At 36.0% G+C, this 17099-nt stretch overlaps 1 protein-coding gene and 3 non-coding genes across 5 annotated transcripts in view; all 4 read left to right on the top strand.

Moving 5' to 3' along the window:
• Positions 1-752: 752 nt before the first annotated feature.
• TRNAT-AGU (transfer RNA threonine (anticodon AGU)) lies at positions 753-826 on the top strand. The gene has a single exon. It is a non-coding gene; the product is annotated as a tRNA-Thr (tRNA).
• A 3886-nt stretch (positions 827-4712) lies between these two features.
• On the top strand, positions 4713-4786 carry TRNAT-AGU (transfer RNA threonine (anticodon AGU)). Its single transcript has one exon. It is a non-coding gene; the product is annotated as a tRNA-Thr (tRNA).
• A 3886-nt stretch (positions 4787-8672) lies between these two features.
• Positions 8673-8746, top strand: TRNAT-AGU (transfer RNA threonine (anticodon AGU)). Its single transcript has one exon. It is a non-coding gene; the product is annotated as a tRNA-Thr (tRNA).
• Positions 8747-15669: 6923 nt separating this feature from the next.
• The window catches only part of LOC143226677 (uncharacterized), a 77193-nt gene continuing 75763 nt past the window's right edge, over positions 15670-17099 (top strand). The window contains exon 1 of one of the 2 annotated variants that reach the window (XM_076457962.1): positions 15670-15834. The gene's annotated coding sequence lies outside the window, so the exon portion shown is untranslated. Of the gene's footprint in view, positions 15862-17099 lie in introns of both variants that reach the window. The other variant, XM_076457963.1, reaches the window with a different exon arrangement.

The raw sequence follows: 17099 nt of genomic DNA, 5'->3' as shown, positions 1-17099 counted from the left end.
GCCAACTCTTAAGCTACTCTTTTAACAATGAAGAATGGGATTGACTGTCACATTATAACGCTCTCACGACTGAAAAAGCGAGCATGTTTGGCACGACGGGGATGCGAACCCGCGATCCTCAGAATACGAATCGCACAAAAAATAGAAGAAGAAAAAACCATCAGTATATTCGTTACTGGTGACGACGAGATGCACTAATTTTGAACATAAATATCAAAGTTATTAATTATAATAAGTAATATAATTGGGAAAAAAAAGCAGCAGAAGAAAAAACGGAGGAAATTCTATATTCCAAAATTAAACCACTTTAAAGTCGATAAGAGTATCAAGTAATAATCATCAGTAATTTATTGCAACTTATTTAAGTGGTTACAACTGGTTCGTGGAGGCTTGTGTCAGTTTCATAAGGGGCCCGGCATGGCCAGGTGGGTTAAGGCATTCGACTCGTAATCTGACGGACGGGAGTTCGAATTCCCTTCGCACCAAACATGCTCGCCCTTTAAGCCATGGCGTCGTTATAACGTGATAGTCAATCCCACTGTTCGTTGGTAAAAGAGTAACCCAAGAGTTGTCGGTGGGTGGTGATGACTGGCGCCTTCTCTCCAGTCTTACAGTGTTAAATTAGGGACAGGTAGCGCAGATAGCTCTCGAGTAGCTTTGTGCGAAATTGAAAAAAAAACAAAAACAATACAATTTAACTAAAAGAAACATTTGAGAATCATAAATTTGATTTGGTTTGAATGCTACGAGACGGTGCCGTGGCTTAGTTGGTTAAAGCGCCTGTCTAGTAAACAGGAGATCGCGAGTTCGATTCTCGCCGGTGCCTTTAAACGGCTTGTTAAATTGCCGTAATTTATAAAATGTATCTATTCAAGTACGACAAAAAATCTATTTTTCGGCCACCACGCAGTATACGGTTAAAATTAGACGTATTTTATTGTACCTTATTTTATTTTTATTGTTTTTAGATTAGTATTTCATATATATGGAAAAAAAGATTATATACAAGTTAAGAAAAACCACACAAGAAAACGAATAGAAATATTGAAAAAAACTTTAAACAAAAGGGGCTGATCAAGACAATACATGGACATTGCCCTGAAAAGGGCCTGAATACTGGGTAATACTCTGGCCCAAAGTTCTACCAAATAACACTCTCCAAACAGTAGACATGGAAGTTAGGAATGTAGGAAGAGGCCTCGTGCACCTGAACCTCCTGGGTATTCAAAAAATTAACATCCCAAATACCCACACTGAAGAAGCGAAGCAATACCACGAAAAGCTACTTCAGCGCCACCTGCGTTAACCGTCTCTAATTTAACAGTAACAAGAAGGGCCGCTAGTCAATACGACTCACCTCTAACGAATAATGAGATTGACAAAAAATTATTATTCCTCCACTGTTCAAAGTGCGAGTCGAGTTCTCTAACCACCAGACTGTGACAGTGGGTTAAACATGTAAAATTTTAAAAATGTTTTAACAACCCAGTTAAAAATTAGATATTTCGAAAAATAATAACAAACAAATTTCTCGTTATTTCATCAAACTGTCTACAATCATCATTAAATTCAACAGGACGACCTGAACGTATCAAATCACTTAAGATGTAGTCACCAGATCTGAACTTCTGAAACCACCTTCGATATTTTCTGTCATTGTGAGACTTCACACCATAAACACCTTGAATGTTTCGTGTAGTTTCTGCTGCACTCTTGCGTCTTTCAACATCAAACATCAAGCCGGATATTTCTGAGCTCGTAGATGACATGCAGCACCATTCATCGCACTGACTTTTTGACAGTTGACGTATCATAATATTTCTTACAATAATGTGCAAACTCTTTGATGCAATTGTTATTTGTGTGTTCTTAAATGTGATGTCCATCTTGTGTGAAACAACTGTGGGACGATTTTAATCTTCGCTTTTTTGTGGCCCCTGACTCAAAAAGCTTGTGCACCACTGATATACACATATCCCAGGGAGTTGTGTTTGACAGGTAATTAGGGCACTCGACTCGTAAACTGAGTATCGCGGGTTCGAGTCCCCGTCACACCAAACATGCTCGCCTTTTCAGCTGTCGGTGCATGATAATGTGACAAGCAATCCCACTATTCGTTGGTAAAAGCGTAGCCCAAAAGTTGGCGTTGGGTGGTGATGACAGGCTGCCTTCACTCTAGTTTTACACTGCTAAATTAGGGACGGTTAGAGCAGATAGCCTTCGTGTATCTTTGCCTGAAATTGAATAGCAAACAAACAAATCGTCCGCAATAAATAACAATTAACTTAAATTAAGTACTGAATGATTTAGTTGGTTTTTCAGTTCAGTAATGTACAGTTATGTCGTAGATAGGAGAGGAAGTAAAACAAGTAAATGACTCTTAAATGTTATTTGTGAGTGAATCGGTCGACCTTATCAGTTCGTGAAATCAAGATAGTTGTGGAAATAAAACAATTTAGTTTTCAATAAGTGACTCGAAATTTGCTTTACTTTTACTGAAACATCAAAAGGGCCCATTAAACGACACATAGACATTTATACACTGTATTGTCTATCAATGTATCAATTTGATTATTCAACCCTAACATACAAGGTGAACAGGTTACGTTAAATAATAAGCCTAACTCACAATTAAAAATGGCAATCACTTTCTTAAAAAGTCTCCACTCTGACTCAATGATACATAAATTACTCTAATAGGTTAGCAGTAAATGTACAGACTTACAATGCCAAAATCTTGGGCTTGATACTCTCGTAGTAGACAGAGTGCAGATAATCTATTGTTTATCTTTGCATTAAAGCATGCAAATAAAAAATACTTTGTAGAAACAAAAATTTAAAATTTATATCGCTAAAGTAACTTAATAACCAGTTAACTATTACTTATTGACTGAAATATTCGTTATCTGAAGGTCAATAGTTGGTATTTCCATTACATAAAACATGCTCGCTTTTTCAGCAGTGGGGGCGTTATAATGTGACGGTCAATCCAACTATTCGTTGATAAAATAGTAACCCAAGCGTTGGCGGTTGGTGGTGATGACTAGCTGCCTTTCCTTTAGTTTCACACTGCTAAATTAGGGGCATCTAGCGCTGATAGCCCTCGGTTAGCTTTGCGCGACATTCAAAACAAACAATCAGGTGTAAGTGCGTGTCAATCATCTTTTAAAATACTCTGTTATTAATAATGTTTAGTGTGCATATTTGTATTATGCCAACTGAGTACTTTGGCCGTCCCTACATACATAGTATATTGTTTCAAAACAAGTGGATTGGTTTACTGTTTTTTATTGTTGGAATTTATCGCCAACAAGTTACAGACACCTATTCTAAAAAAAAATGCGAACTACAATGTTAGAAAGTAGCAATACAGCTTCGGCCTTTATATTACCAAATATCAACAGAAACCAGTCCATGCGACTATCTGAAGCCGAAAAATGCTAATGCTTTATCAGGAGAATGTTAACTATGTCAAAAATGTTAAACACCATAAGAAACTGCGCTATAACTATATAATCATAAACTTTTTACATCACAAAAGAATGAGTTGGACCGAATATCCTGAAAGTTCTCTTTCGTATGTGTCTGTATAAATGCCAAATTAAACATTCTTTTTTTTTGTAAAAGATGTTAATTTATATATATAATACACTTTTGATTATCTTTACAGAACATTTACCCAAATTTTTCGATCGAACGCTACAAATCTAATATCATTAGAAAGGCCTTTGTCCTAGGAGTCTGCATTGCATATTAGCTTTTCAATTCAAAGTCACCTTACCTGTTTTTGTACGATTATACTTTTCAATACAATAAATATGGTACACGATGGCAAATACACACAAAAAATAGTTTGTTTTTTGAATTTCGCGCAAAGCTACTCGAGGGCTATCTGTGCTAGCTGTCCCTAATTTAGCAGTATAAAACTGGAGGGAGGGCAGCTAGTCATCACAACTCGCTGCCAACTCTTAAGCTACTCTTTTAACAATGAAGAATGGGATTGACTGTCACATTATAACGCTCTCACGACTGAAAAAGCGAGCATGTTTGGCACGACGGGGATGCGAACCCGCGATCCTCAGAATACGAATCGCACAAAAAATAGAAGAAGAAAAAACCATCAGTATATTCGTTACTGGTGACGACGAGATGCACTAATTTTGAACATAAATATCAAAGTTATTAATTATAATAAGTAATATAATTGGGAAAAAAAAGCAGCAGAAGAAAAAACGGAGGAAATTCTATATTCCAAAATTAAACCACTTTAAAGTCGATAAGAGTATCAAGTAATAATCATCAGTAATTTATTGCAACTTATTTAAGTGGTTACAACTGGTTCGTGGAGGCTTGTGTCAGTTTCATAAGGGGCCCGGCATGGCCAGGTGGGTTAAGGCATTCGACTCGTAATCTGACGGACGGGAGTTCGAATTCCCTTCGCACCAAACATGCTCGCCCTTTAAGCCATGGCGTCGTTATAACGTGATAGTCAATCCCACTGTTCGTTGGTAAAAGAGTAACCCAAGAGTTGTCGGTGGGTGGTGATGACTGGCGCCTTCTCTCCAGTCTTACAGTGTTAAATTAGGGACAGGTAGCGCAGATAGCTCTCGAGTAGCTTTGTGCGAAATTGAAAAAACAACAAAAACAATACAATTTAACTAAAAGAAACATTTGAGAATCATAAATTTGATTTGGTTTGAATGCTACGAGACGGTGCCGTGGCTTAGTTGGTTAAAGCGCCTGTCTAGTAAACAGGAGATCGCGAGTTCGATTCTCGCCGGTGCCTTTAAACGGCTTGTTAAATTGCCGTAATTTATAAAATGTATCTATTCAAGTACGACAAAAAATCTATTTTTCGGCCACCACGCAGTATACGGTTAAAATTAGACGTATTTTATTGTACCTTATTTTATTTTTATTGTTTTTTAGATTAGTATTTCATATATATGGAAAAAAAGATTATATACAAGTTAAGAAAAACCACACAAGAAAACGAATAGAAATATTGAAAAAAACTTTAAACAAAAGGGGCTGATCAAGACAATACATGGACATTGCCCTGAAAAGGGCCTGAATACTGGGTAATACTCTGGCCCAAAGTTCTACCAAATAACACTCTCCAAACAGTAGACATGGAAGTTAGGAATGTAGGAAGAGGCCTCGTGCACCTGAACCTCCTGGGTATTCAAAAAATTAACATCCCAAATACCCACACTGAAGAAGCGAAGCAATACCACGAAAAGCTACTTCAGCGCCACCTGCGTTAACCGTCTCTAATTTAACAGTAACAAGAAGGGCCGCTAGTCAATACGACTCACCTCTAACGAATAATGAGATTGACAAAAAATTATTATTCCTCCACTGTTCAAAGTGCGAGTCGAGTTCTCTAACCACCAGACTGTGACAGTGGGTTAAACATGTAAAATTTTAAAAATGTTTTAACAACCCAGTTAAAAAATTAGATATTTCGAAAAATAATAACAAACAAATTTCTCGTTATTTCATCAAACTGTCTACAATCATCATTAAATTCAACAGGACGACCTGAACGTATCAAATCACTTAAGATGTAGTCACCAGATCTGAACTTCTGAAACCACCTTCGATATTTTCTGTCATTGTGAGACTTCACACCATAAACACCTTGAATGTTTCGTGTAGTTTCTGCTGCACTCTTGCGTCTTTCAACATCAAACATCAAGCCGGATATTTCTGAGCTCGTAGATGACATGCAGCACCATTCATCGCACTGACTTTTTGACAGTTGACGTATCATAATATTTCTTACAATAATGTGCAAACTCTTTGATGCAATTGTTATTTGTGTGTTCTTAAATGTGATGTCCATCTTGTGTGAAACAACTGTGGGACGATTTTAATCTTCGCTTTTTTGTGGCCCCTGACTCAAAAAAGCTTGTGCACCACTGATATACACATATCCCAGGGAGTTGTGTTTGACAGGTAATTAGGGCACTCGACTCGTAAACTGAGTATCGCGGGTTCGAGTCCCCGTCACACCAAACATGCTCGCCTTTTCAGCTGTCGGTGCATGATAATGTGACAAGCAATCCCACTATTCGTTGGTAAAAGCGTAGCCCAAAGTTGGCGTTGGGTGGTGATGACAGGCTGCCTTCACTCTAGTTTTACACTGCTAAATTAGGGACGGTTAGAGCAGATAGCCTTCGTGTATCTTTGCCTGAAATTGAATAGCAAACAAACAAATCGTCCGCAATAAATAACAATTAACTTAAATTAAGTACTGAATGATTTAGTTGGTTTTTCAGTTCAGTAATGTACAGTTATGTCGTAGATAGGAGAGGAAGTAAAACAAGTAAATGACTCTTAAATGTTATTTGTGAGTGAATCGGTCGACCTTATCAGTTCGTGAAATCAAGATAGTTGTGGAAATAAAACAATTTAGTTTTCAATAAGTGACTCGAAATTTGCTTTACTTTTACTGAAACATCAAAAGGGCCCATTAAACGACACATAGACATTTATACACTGTATTGTCTATCAATGTATCAATTTGATTATTCAACCCTAACATACAAGGTGAACAGGTTACGTTAAATAATAAGCCTAACTCACAATTAAAAATGGCAATCACTTTCTTAAAAGTCTCCACTCTGACTCAATGATACATAAATTACTCTAATAGGTTAGCAGTAAATGTACAGACTTACAATGCCAAAATCTTGGGCTTGATACTCTCGTAGTAGACAGAGTGCAGATAATCTATTGTTTATCTTTGCATTAAAGCATGCAAATAAAAAATACTTTGTAGAAACAAAATTTAAAATTTATATCGCTAAAGTAACTTAATAACCAGTTAACTATTACTTATTGACTGAAATATTCGTTATCTGAAGGTCAATAGTTGGTATTTCCATTACATAAAACATGCTCGCTTTTTCAGCAGTGGGGGCGTTATAATGTGACGGTCAATCCAACTATTCGTTGATAAAATAGTAACCCAAGCGTTGGCGGTTGGTGGTGATGACTAGCTGCCTTTCCTTTAGTTTCACACTGCTAAATTAGGGGCATCTAGCGCTGATAGCCCTCGGTTAGCTTTGCGCGACATTCAAAACAAACAATCAGGTGTAAGTGCGTGTCAATCATCTTTTAAAATACTCTGTTATTAATAATGTTTAGTGTGCATATTTGTATTATGCCAACTGAGTACTTTGGCCGTCCCTACATACATAGTATATTGTTTCAAAACAAGTGGATTGGTTTACTGTTTTTTATTGTTGGAATTTATCGCCAACAAGTTAGAGACACCTATTCTAAAAAAAAAATGCGAACTACAATGTTAGAAAGTAGCAATACAGCTTCGGCCTTTATATTACCAAATATCAACAGAAACCAGTCCATGCGACTATCTGAAGCCGAAAAATGCTAATGCTTTATCAGGAGAATGTTAACTATGTCAAAAATGTTAAACACCATAAGAAACTGCGCTATAACTATATAATCATAAACTTTTACATCACAAAAGAATGAGTTGGACCGAATACCTGAAAGTTCCCTTTCGTATGTGTCTGTACAAATGCCAAATTAAACATTCTTATTTTTGTAAGAGATGTTAATTTATATATATAATACACTTGTGATTATCTTTACAGAACATTTACCCAAATTTTTCGATCGAACGCTACAAATCTAATATCATTAGAAAGGCCTTTGTCCTAGGAGTCTGCATTGCATATTAGCTTTTCAATTCAAAGTCACCTTACCTGTTTTTGTACGATTATACTTTTCAATACAATAAATATGGTACACGATGGCAAATACACACAAAAAATAGTTTGTTTTTTGAATTTCGCGCAAAGCTACTCGAGGGCTATCTGTGCTAGCTGTCCCTAATTTAGCAGTATAAAACTGGAGGGAGGGCAGCTAGTCATCACAACTCGCTGCCAACTCTTAAGCTACTCTTTTAACAATGAAGAATGGGATTGACTGTCACATTATAACGCTCTCACGACTGAAAAAGCGAGCATGTTTGGCACGACGGGGATGCGAACCCGCGATCCTCAGAATACGAATCGCACAAAAAATAAAAAGAAGAAAAAACCATCAGTATATTCGCTACTGGTGACGACGAGATGCACTAATTTTGAACATAAATATCAAAGTTATTAATTATAATAAGTAATATAATTGGGAAAAAAAAGCAGCAGAAGAAAAAACGGAGGAAATTCTATATTCCAAAATTAAACCACTTTAAAGTCGATAAGAGTATCAAGTAATAATCATCAGTAATTTATTGCAACTTATTTAAGTGGTTACAACTGGTTCGTGGAGGCTTGTGTCAGTTTCATAAGGGGCCCGGCATGGCCAGGTGGGTTAAGGCATTCGACTCGTAATCTGACGGACGGGAGTTCGAATTCCCTTCGCACCAAACATGCTCGCCCTTTAAGCCATGGCGTCGTTATAACGTGATAGTCAATCCCACTGTTCGTTGGTAAAAGAGTAACCCAAGAGTTGTCGGTGGGTGGTGATGACTGGCGCCTTCTCTCCAGTCTTACAGTGTTAAATTAGGGACAGGTAGCGCAGATAGCTCTCGAGTAGCTTTGTGCGAAATTGAAAAAAAAACAAAAAACAATACAATTTAACTAAAAGAAATATTTGAGTATCATAAATTTGATTTGGTTTGAATGCTACGAGACGGTGCCGTGGCTTAGTTGGTTAAAGCGCCTGTCTAGTAAACAGGAGATCGCGAGTTCGATTCTCGCCGGTGCCTTTAAACGGCTTGTTAAATTGCCGTAATTTATAAAATGTATCTATTCAAGTACGACAAAAAATCTATTTTTCGGCCACCACGCAGTACACGGTTAAAATTAGACGTATTTTATTGTACCTTATTTTATTTTTATTGTTTTTTAGATTAGTATTTCATATATATGGAAAAAAGATTATATACAAGTGAAGAAAAAACACACAAGAAAACGAATAGAAATATTGAAAAAACTTTAAACAAAAGGGCTGATCAAGACAATACATGGACATTGCCCTGAAAAGGGCCTGAATACTGGGTAATACTCTGGCCCAAAGTTCTACCAAATAACACTCTCCAAACAGTAGACATGGAAGTTAGGAATGTAGGAAGAGGCCTCGTGCACCTGAACCTCCTGGGTATTCAAAAAATTAACATCCCAAATACCCACACTGAAGAAGCGAAGCAATACCACGAAAAGCTACTTCAGCGCCACCTGCGTTAACCGTCTCTAATTTAACAGTAACAAGAAGGGCCGCTAGTCAATACGACTCACCTCTAACGAATAATGAGATTGACAAAAAATTATTATTCCTCCACTGTTCAAAGTGCGAGTCGAGTTCTCTAACCACCAGACTGTGACAGTGGGTTAAACATGTAAAATTTTAAAAATGTTTTAACAACCCAGTTAAAAATTAGATATTTCGAAAAATAATAACAAACAAATTTCTCGTTATTTCATCAAACTGTCTACAATCATCATTAAATTCAACAGGACGACCTGAACGTATCAAATCACTTAAGATGTAGTCACCAGATCTGAACTTCTGAAACCACCTTCGATATTTTCTGTCATTGTGAGACTTCACACCATAAACACCTTGAATGTTTCGTGTAGTTTCTGCTGCACTCTTGCGTCTTTCAACATCAAACATCAAGCCGGATATTTCTGAGCTCGTAGATGACATGCAGCACCATTCATCGCACTGACTTTTTGACAGTTGACGTATCATAATATTTCTTAGAATAATGTGCAAACTCTTTGATGTAATTGTTATTTGTGTGTTCTTAAATGTGATGTCCATCTTGTGTGAAACAACTGTGGGACGATTTTAATCTTCACTTTTTTGTGGCCCCTGACTCAAAAAGTTTGTGCACCACTGATATATACAAATCCCAGGGAGTTGTTGTTGACAGGTGATTAGGGCACTCGACTCGTAAACTGAGTATCGCGGGTTCGAGTCCCCGTCACACCAAACATGCTCGCCTTTTCAGCTGTCGGTGCATGATAATGTGACAAGCAATCCCACTATTCGTTGGTAAAAGCGTAGCCCAAAAGTTGGCGTTGGGTGGTGATGACAGGCTGCCTTCACTCTAGTTTTACACTGCTAAATTAGGGACGGTTAGAGCAGATAGCCTTCGTGTATCTTTGCCTGAAATTGAATAGCAAACAAACAAATCGTCCGCAATAAATAACAATTAACTTAAATTAAGTACTGAATGATTTAGTTGGTTTTTCAGTTCAGTAATGTACAGTTATGTCGTAGATAGGAGAGGAAGTAAAACAAGTAAATGACTCTTAAATGTTATTTGTGAGTGAATCGGTCGACCTTATCAGTTCGTGAAATCAAGATAGTTGTGGAAATAAAACAATTTAGTTTTCAATAAGTGACTCGAAATTTGCTTTACTTTTACTGAAACATCAAAGGGCCCATTAAACGACACATAGACATTTATACACTGTATTGTCTATCAATGTATCAATTTGATTATTCAACCCTAACATACAAGGTGAACAGGTTACGTTAAATAATAAGCCTAACTCACAATTAAAAATGGCAATCACTTTCTTAAAAGTCTCCACTCTGACTCAATGATACATAAATTACTCTAATAGGTTAGCAGTAAATGTACAGACTTACAATGCCAAAATCTTGGGCTTGATACTCTCGTAGTAGACAGAGTGCAGATAATCTATTGTTTATCTTTGCATTAAAGCATGCAAATAAAAAATACTTTGTAGAAACAAAAATTTAAAATTTATATCGCTAAAGTAACTTAATAACCAGTTAACTATTACTTATTGACTGAAATATTCGTTATCTGAAGGTCAATAGTTGGTATTTCCATTACATAAAACATGCTCGCTTTTTCAGCAGTGGGGGCGTTATAATGTGACGGTCAATCCAACTATTCGTTGATAAAATAGTAACCCAAGCGTTGGCGGTTGGTGGTGATGACTAGCTGCCTTTCCTTTAGTTTCACACTGCTAAATTAGGGGCATCTAGCGCTGATAGCCCTCGGTTAGCTTTGCGCGACATTCAAAACAAACAATCAGGTGTAAGTGCGTGTCAATCATCTTTTAAAATACTCTGTTATTAATAATGTTTAGTGTGCATATTTGTATTATGCCAACTGAGCACTTTGGCCATCCCTACATACATAGTATATTGTTTCAAAACAAGTGGATTGGTTTACTGTTTTTTTATTGTTGGAATTTATCGCCAACAAGTTACAGACACCTATTCTAAAAAAAAATGCGAACTACAATGTTAGAAAGTAGCAATACAGCTTCGGCCTTTATATTACCAAATATCAACAGAAACCAGTCCATGCGATTATCTGAAGCCGAAAAATGCTAATGCTTTATCAGGAGAATGTTAACTATGTCAAAAATGTTAAATACCATAAGAAACTGCGCTATAACTATATAATCATAAACTTTTTACATCACAAAAGAATGAGTTGGACCGAATACCTTCAAAGTTCCCTTTCGTATGTGTCTGTATAAATGCCAAATTAAACATTCTTTTTTTTGTAAGAGATGTTAATTTATATATATAATACACTTGTGATTATCTTTACAGAACATTTACCCAAATCTTTCGATCGAACGCTACAAATCTAATATCATTAGAAAGGCCTTTGTCCTAGGAGTCTGCATTGCATATTAGCTTTTCAATTCAAAGTCACCTTACCTGTTTTTGTACGATTATACTTTTCAATACAATAAATATGGTACACGATGGCAAATACACACAAAAAATAGTTTGTTTTTTGAATTTCGCGCAAAGCTACTCGAGGGCTATCTGTGCTAGCTGTCCCTAATTTAGCAGTATAAAACTGGAGGGAGGGCAGCTAGTCATCACAACTCGCTGCCAACTCTTAAGCTACTCTTTTAACAATGAAGAATGGGATTGACTGTCACATTATAACGCTCTCACGACTGAAAAAGCGAGCATGTTTGGCGCGACGGGGATGCGAACCCGCGATCCTCAGAATACGAATCGCACAAAAAATAAAAGAAGAAAAAACCATCAGTATATTCGTTACTGGTGACGACGAGATGCACTAATTTTGAACATAAATATCAAAGTTATTAATTATAATAAGTAATATAATTGGGGAAAAAAAGCAGCAGAAGAAAAACGGAGGAAATTCTATATTCCAAAATTAAACCACTTTAAAGTCGATAAGAGTATCAAGTAATAATCATCAGTAATTTATTGCAACTTATTTAAGTGGTTACAACTGGTTCGTGGAGGCTTGTGTCAGTTTCATAAGGGGCCCGGCATGGCCAGGTGGGTTAAGGCATTCGACTCGTAATCTGACGGACGGGAGTTCGAATTCCCTTCGCACCAAACATGCTCGCCCTTTAAGCCGTGGCGTCGTTATAACGTGATAGTCAATCCCACTGTTCGTTGGTAAAAGAGTAATCCAAGAGTTGTCGGTGGGTGGTGATGACTGGCGCCTTCTCTCCAGTCTTACAGTGTTAAATTAGGGACAGGTAGCGCAGATAGCTCTCGAGTAGCTTTGTGCGAAATTGAAAAAAAAAACAAAAACAATACAATTTAACTAAAAGAAACATTTGAGAATCATAAATTTGATTTGGTTTGAATGCTACGAGACGGTGCCGTGGCTTAGTTGGTTAAAGCGATTTTCTAGTAAACAGGAGATCGGGAGTTCGATGCCCGCCGGTGCATTTAAACGGCTTGTTAAATTGCCGTAATTTATAAAATGCATCTACTTAAGTACGACACAAAATCTAATTTTTGGCCACCACGCACTACACGTTTAAAATTGGACGTATTTTATTGTACCTTATTTTATTTTTATTGTTTTTTAAATTAGTATTTAATATATATGAAAAAAAGGATTAAATACAAGTGAAGAAAAAACACACAAGAAAACGAATAGAAATATTTAAAGACACTTTAAACAAAAGGGGCTGATCAAGACAATACATGGTCATTGCCCTGAAAAGGGCCTGAATACTGGGTAATACTCTGACCCAAAGTTCTACCAAATAACACACTGCAAACAGTAGACATGACATGAAAGTTAGGAATGTAGGAAGAGGTCTCGTGCACCTGACCCTCCTGGGTATTCAAAAAAATTAACATTCCCAAATACCCACACTGAAGAAGCGAAGCAATACCACGAAAAGCTACTTCAGCGCCACCTGCGCTAACCGTCTCTAATTTAACAGTAACAAGAAGGGCCGCTAGTCAATACGACTCACCTCTAACGAATAATGAAATTGACAAAAAATTATAATGCCTCCGCTGTTCAAAGTGCGAGTCGAGTTCTCTAACCACCAGACTGTGACCGTGAGTTAAAGATGTCAAATTAGAAAAATGTTTTAACAACCCACTTAAAAATTAGATATTTCGAGAAATAATAACAAACAAATTTCTCGTTATTTCATGAAACTGTCCAAAGTCATCATTAAATTCAACAGGACGACCTGAACGTATCAAATCACTTAAGATGTAGTCACCAGATCTGAACTTCTGAAACCACCTTCGACATTTTCTTTCATTGAGAGACTCCACACCATAAACATCTTGAATGTTTCGTACAGTTTCTGGTTCACTCTTGCGTCTTTCAACATCAAACATCAAGCCGGATATTTCTGAGCTCGTAGATGACATGCAGCACCATCTATCGCACTAACTTTGTGACAGTTGACGTATCATAATATTTCTTACAATAATGTACAAACTCTTTGATGTAATTGTTATTTGTGTGTTCTTAAATGTGATGTCCATCTTGTGTGAAACAACTGTGGGACGATTTTAATATTCACTTTTTTGTGGCCCTTGACTCAAAAAGCCTTGTGCATCACTGATATACACAAATCCCAGGGAATTGTTGTTGACAGGTGATTAGGGCACTCGACTCGTAATCTGAGTATCGCGGGTTCGAGTCCCCGTCACACCAAACATGCTCGCCTTTTCAGCTGTGGGGGCATGATAATGTGACAAGCAATCCCACTATTCGTTGGTAAAAGCGTAGCCCAAAAGTTGGCGTTGGGTGGTGATGACAGGCTGCCTTCACTCTAGTTTTACACTGCTAAATTAGGGACGGTTAGAGCAGATAGCCTTCGTGTATCTTTGCCTGAAATTGAATAGCAAACAAACAAATCGTCCGTAATAAATAACAATTAACTTAAATTAAGTACTGAATGATTTAGTTGGTTTTTCAGTTCATTAATGTACAGTTATGTCGTAGATAGGAGAGGAAATAAAACAAGTCAATGACTCTTAAATGTTATTTGTGAGTGAATCGGTCGACCTTATCAGTTCGTGAAATCAAGACAGTTGTTATTTCATCAAACTGCTTACAGTCATCATTAAATTCAGTAGGACAACCTGAACGTAGCAAATCACTTAAGAACTTAAGTGTAGTCTCCTGATATGTACTTCTGAAACCACGTTCAATATTTTCTTTCATTGAGAGACTCCACACCATAAACACCTTGAATGTTTCGTATAGTTTTTCTGCACTATTGCCTTTTTTAAACTCATAAACCATTATACGCCTAATGTGCTCCTCAGACACATCTGTCTTCATAAGAGTTTATTTTTTTAACGATATGAAAAAGTGAAGTTGGGTTAGTTTATTTTATTTGATGAAGATTTTTATACTCGTTTTACTACATATTTTAGTCATTAAAGCCTTCTACAAAGACAGATATGATAATTCACTTTTTTGTAGTCCCTCGCTAGTACAGCGGTATGTATCCTGATTTACAACGCTAAAATCAGGGGTTCGATATCTTTTGGTGAGCTGAGCAGATGTGAATTTGCTATAAGAAGAAACACACACTTTCTGTATTAAATTTTCGGACATTACTTATGGGACAACCTGATAAAATCTCTACAATATTTGCTTCCCCATTTTATCTATCCAAAGCTTGGTGTTCAAATATGTTATGAACTTTTATCATTATACCTTTCCTTTAGTTAACCTTAAAATTCTAATCTTATGAGTATTAACAATATAGGCATGGACGTCCGCAGAAATAATTCCATGAAGGAGCTGAGTGATGTGAAATTGTGATTTGAATAAAAAATTCATATACATTCGTTGAATGAATAAAGAAGAATTATGTTTCTCATTTTCCCACCATGCGGACATCTATGCCCCGAGGTGGTCGGAGAGGTAACCAGGGGCACTAAGAAACTTTTGCTCGGCTGTGTGATGTTTACGAATTTTTTTATAAATTTTGTATATAATAATAATATAGGTAGTTACAGATCGTGAAGACTGTTTCGCTTTATCAAATGAGGGCGAGACTGTAGTTACTGATAGAATTAGATAGGTCTGTTGAACTAAAATAATGAAAGAAATTAACAAATCTCGGATTTAGTTATTCGTCGGTTTTAGACGAATTTCTGACTGTTAGAGACTCTCTGAATAGCTGAAAAACAGTGCATATGGCGACTATGAAAAGTGGCACTTCTTGTGTGGCTTCTGATTGACCTATTGAAAATAAAACCTAGATGACTTTGGTGATGTTTTATTATGAATGCCTGTGCTATCCATATATTGTAAGTGTTAGGGTACTCACCGATAAAATATTATTTTAATACTTCTTCGTATTTTAAATTGCATCTTATCATATGACGTTTCGTTAAGTTTTATTATGAAGAGGGCGCTAAGCTACCACAACAAATTGCAAGTGCAAAAGTTTAATGTAATAGGTCATTCTTAAGATAGAGTAGCTTTTGTATCAAAATTAAACTTTTAATTTAAAGTAAAATAAAGCTTAAGTTTTGTTAAGCGAGTATGTTTATTTAAAAATTTTGTGATGCAATTATGAACTGAAGGTTAGTATTGAATTACTTGATTTGACGGTAAGTTTTAATAATAGTAACATTTTGATAAGACGATGGCATACACATGAGTATGTTTATGGTAATGTACATTTCTCACACTTTTAAGTCTTAAGACCATCCACAAAATACGTTTTACGTAGTATAAGAAGGATATTAAAGCTGTTAAAGGGCTAGTAGCATTTATGTAAGTATATGTGCTATACGAGTTGGTAAATCAGTCATAAATATGTTAAAGGTATTGTATATGAAAATCGGTTTACATATATATTTATAATATGAATATCTGGTTATTTGTAGTATACTTAGGAATAATGTATAATTAACGTAATAAAAGCATGATGGTTAATTCAGGCTTAATTTATATTTTGTTACTTCTGAAGAAGAGACCATGCTTTGAAATAACTCATGACCATAAACTTTTCTATAAAGTGATAACCACCTTTAGTTCTCATGACACTTCACAAATCTTTTGTTTGTGAAAGCTTCACTCAAACAGATTCTTTAAAATTGGAATCTTGGGTGTTTGTTTGAGGAAATAATATAAAATGGAAATTTAGAGCAATGATTTTATAAAGAGCTAACTGTTTCAGAAAATGAAACAAAAAAAAAATGTACATACATATATAATTTGTGATTCTTGTGGACCTTTGCTGAAGCCACTTTCACCAAAAGTGTACCTGCTTTTGCTTCACTGCTGAAAAATAAAATCCTTGAAACTTAATCTTTTTTTTTGGCATTTAAAAGTAAAATGTTTGGTAAGTCACTTTTTTTTGTGTAAACCAAACCATGTGACATAGAATAAAACCTTTTCATGTAATATGCAAACCTGTGCTTCCATAAACTTTGAAGCTATTCCTGTGTAGAAATTAATTAAGTACATGCAATTATGTTTTGAAAATTCTCTTTTGACAAACCTAATTTGAGATTTAAAAAGACCCATCACCCACTAGCGCTAGTTTTTTTTCTGGAGAAATGACAACTGAGATCACACTGTCTCAGTTTTTACTTATTCATAAATATCTTTAAGCATCCTAAAACATGATGTTCCATTGTTAATATTTCTTTAGTTTTTACTGTTCTTGTAAGGTTCATTTTAAATCTATGTTAAATTAAAAAAAAAAGATTGAAATGGTGATCATTAACATGTTTATCACATTAAAAAGTTGACACAGGTGGTAAGTATAAAAATTTGATGTTGATAATAACAGAGCTTAGTTTTAACAACAGTGAGTGTTCACTAGTTTTGATAACAGGTA

Source organism: Tachypleus tridentatus, chromosome 9 (assembly GCF_004210375.1).
Source record: "Tachypleus tridentatus isolate NWPU-2018 chromosome 9, ASM421037v1, whole genome shotgun sequence".
Lineage (NCBI taxonomy): Eukaryota > Metazoa > Arthropoda > Merostomata > Xiphosura > Limulidae > Tachypleus > Tachypleus tridentatus.
Note: the sequence above shows the minus strand (reverse complement) of the source record. Positions and strands in the feature narration are given on the sequence as shown.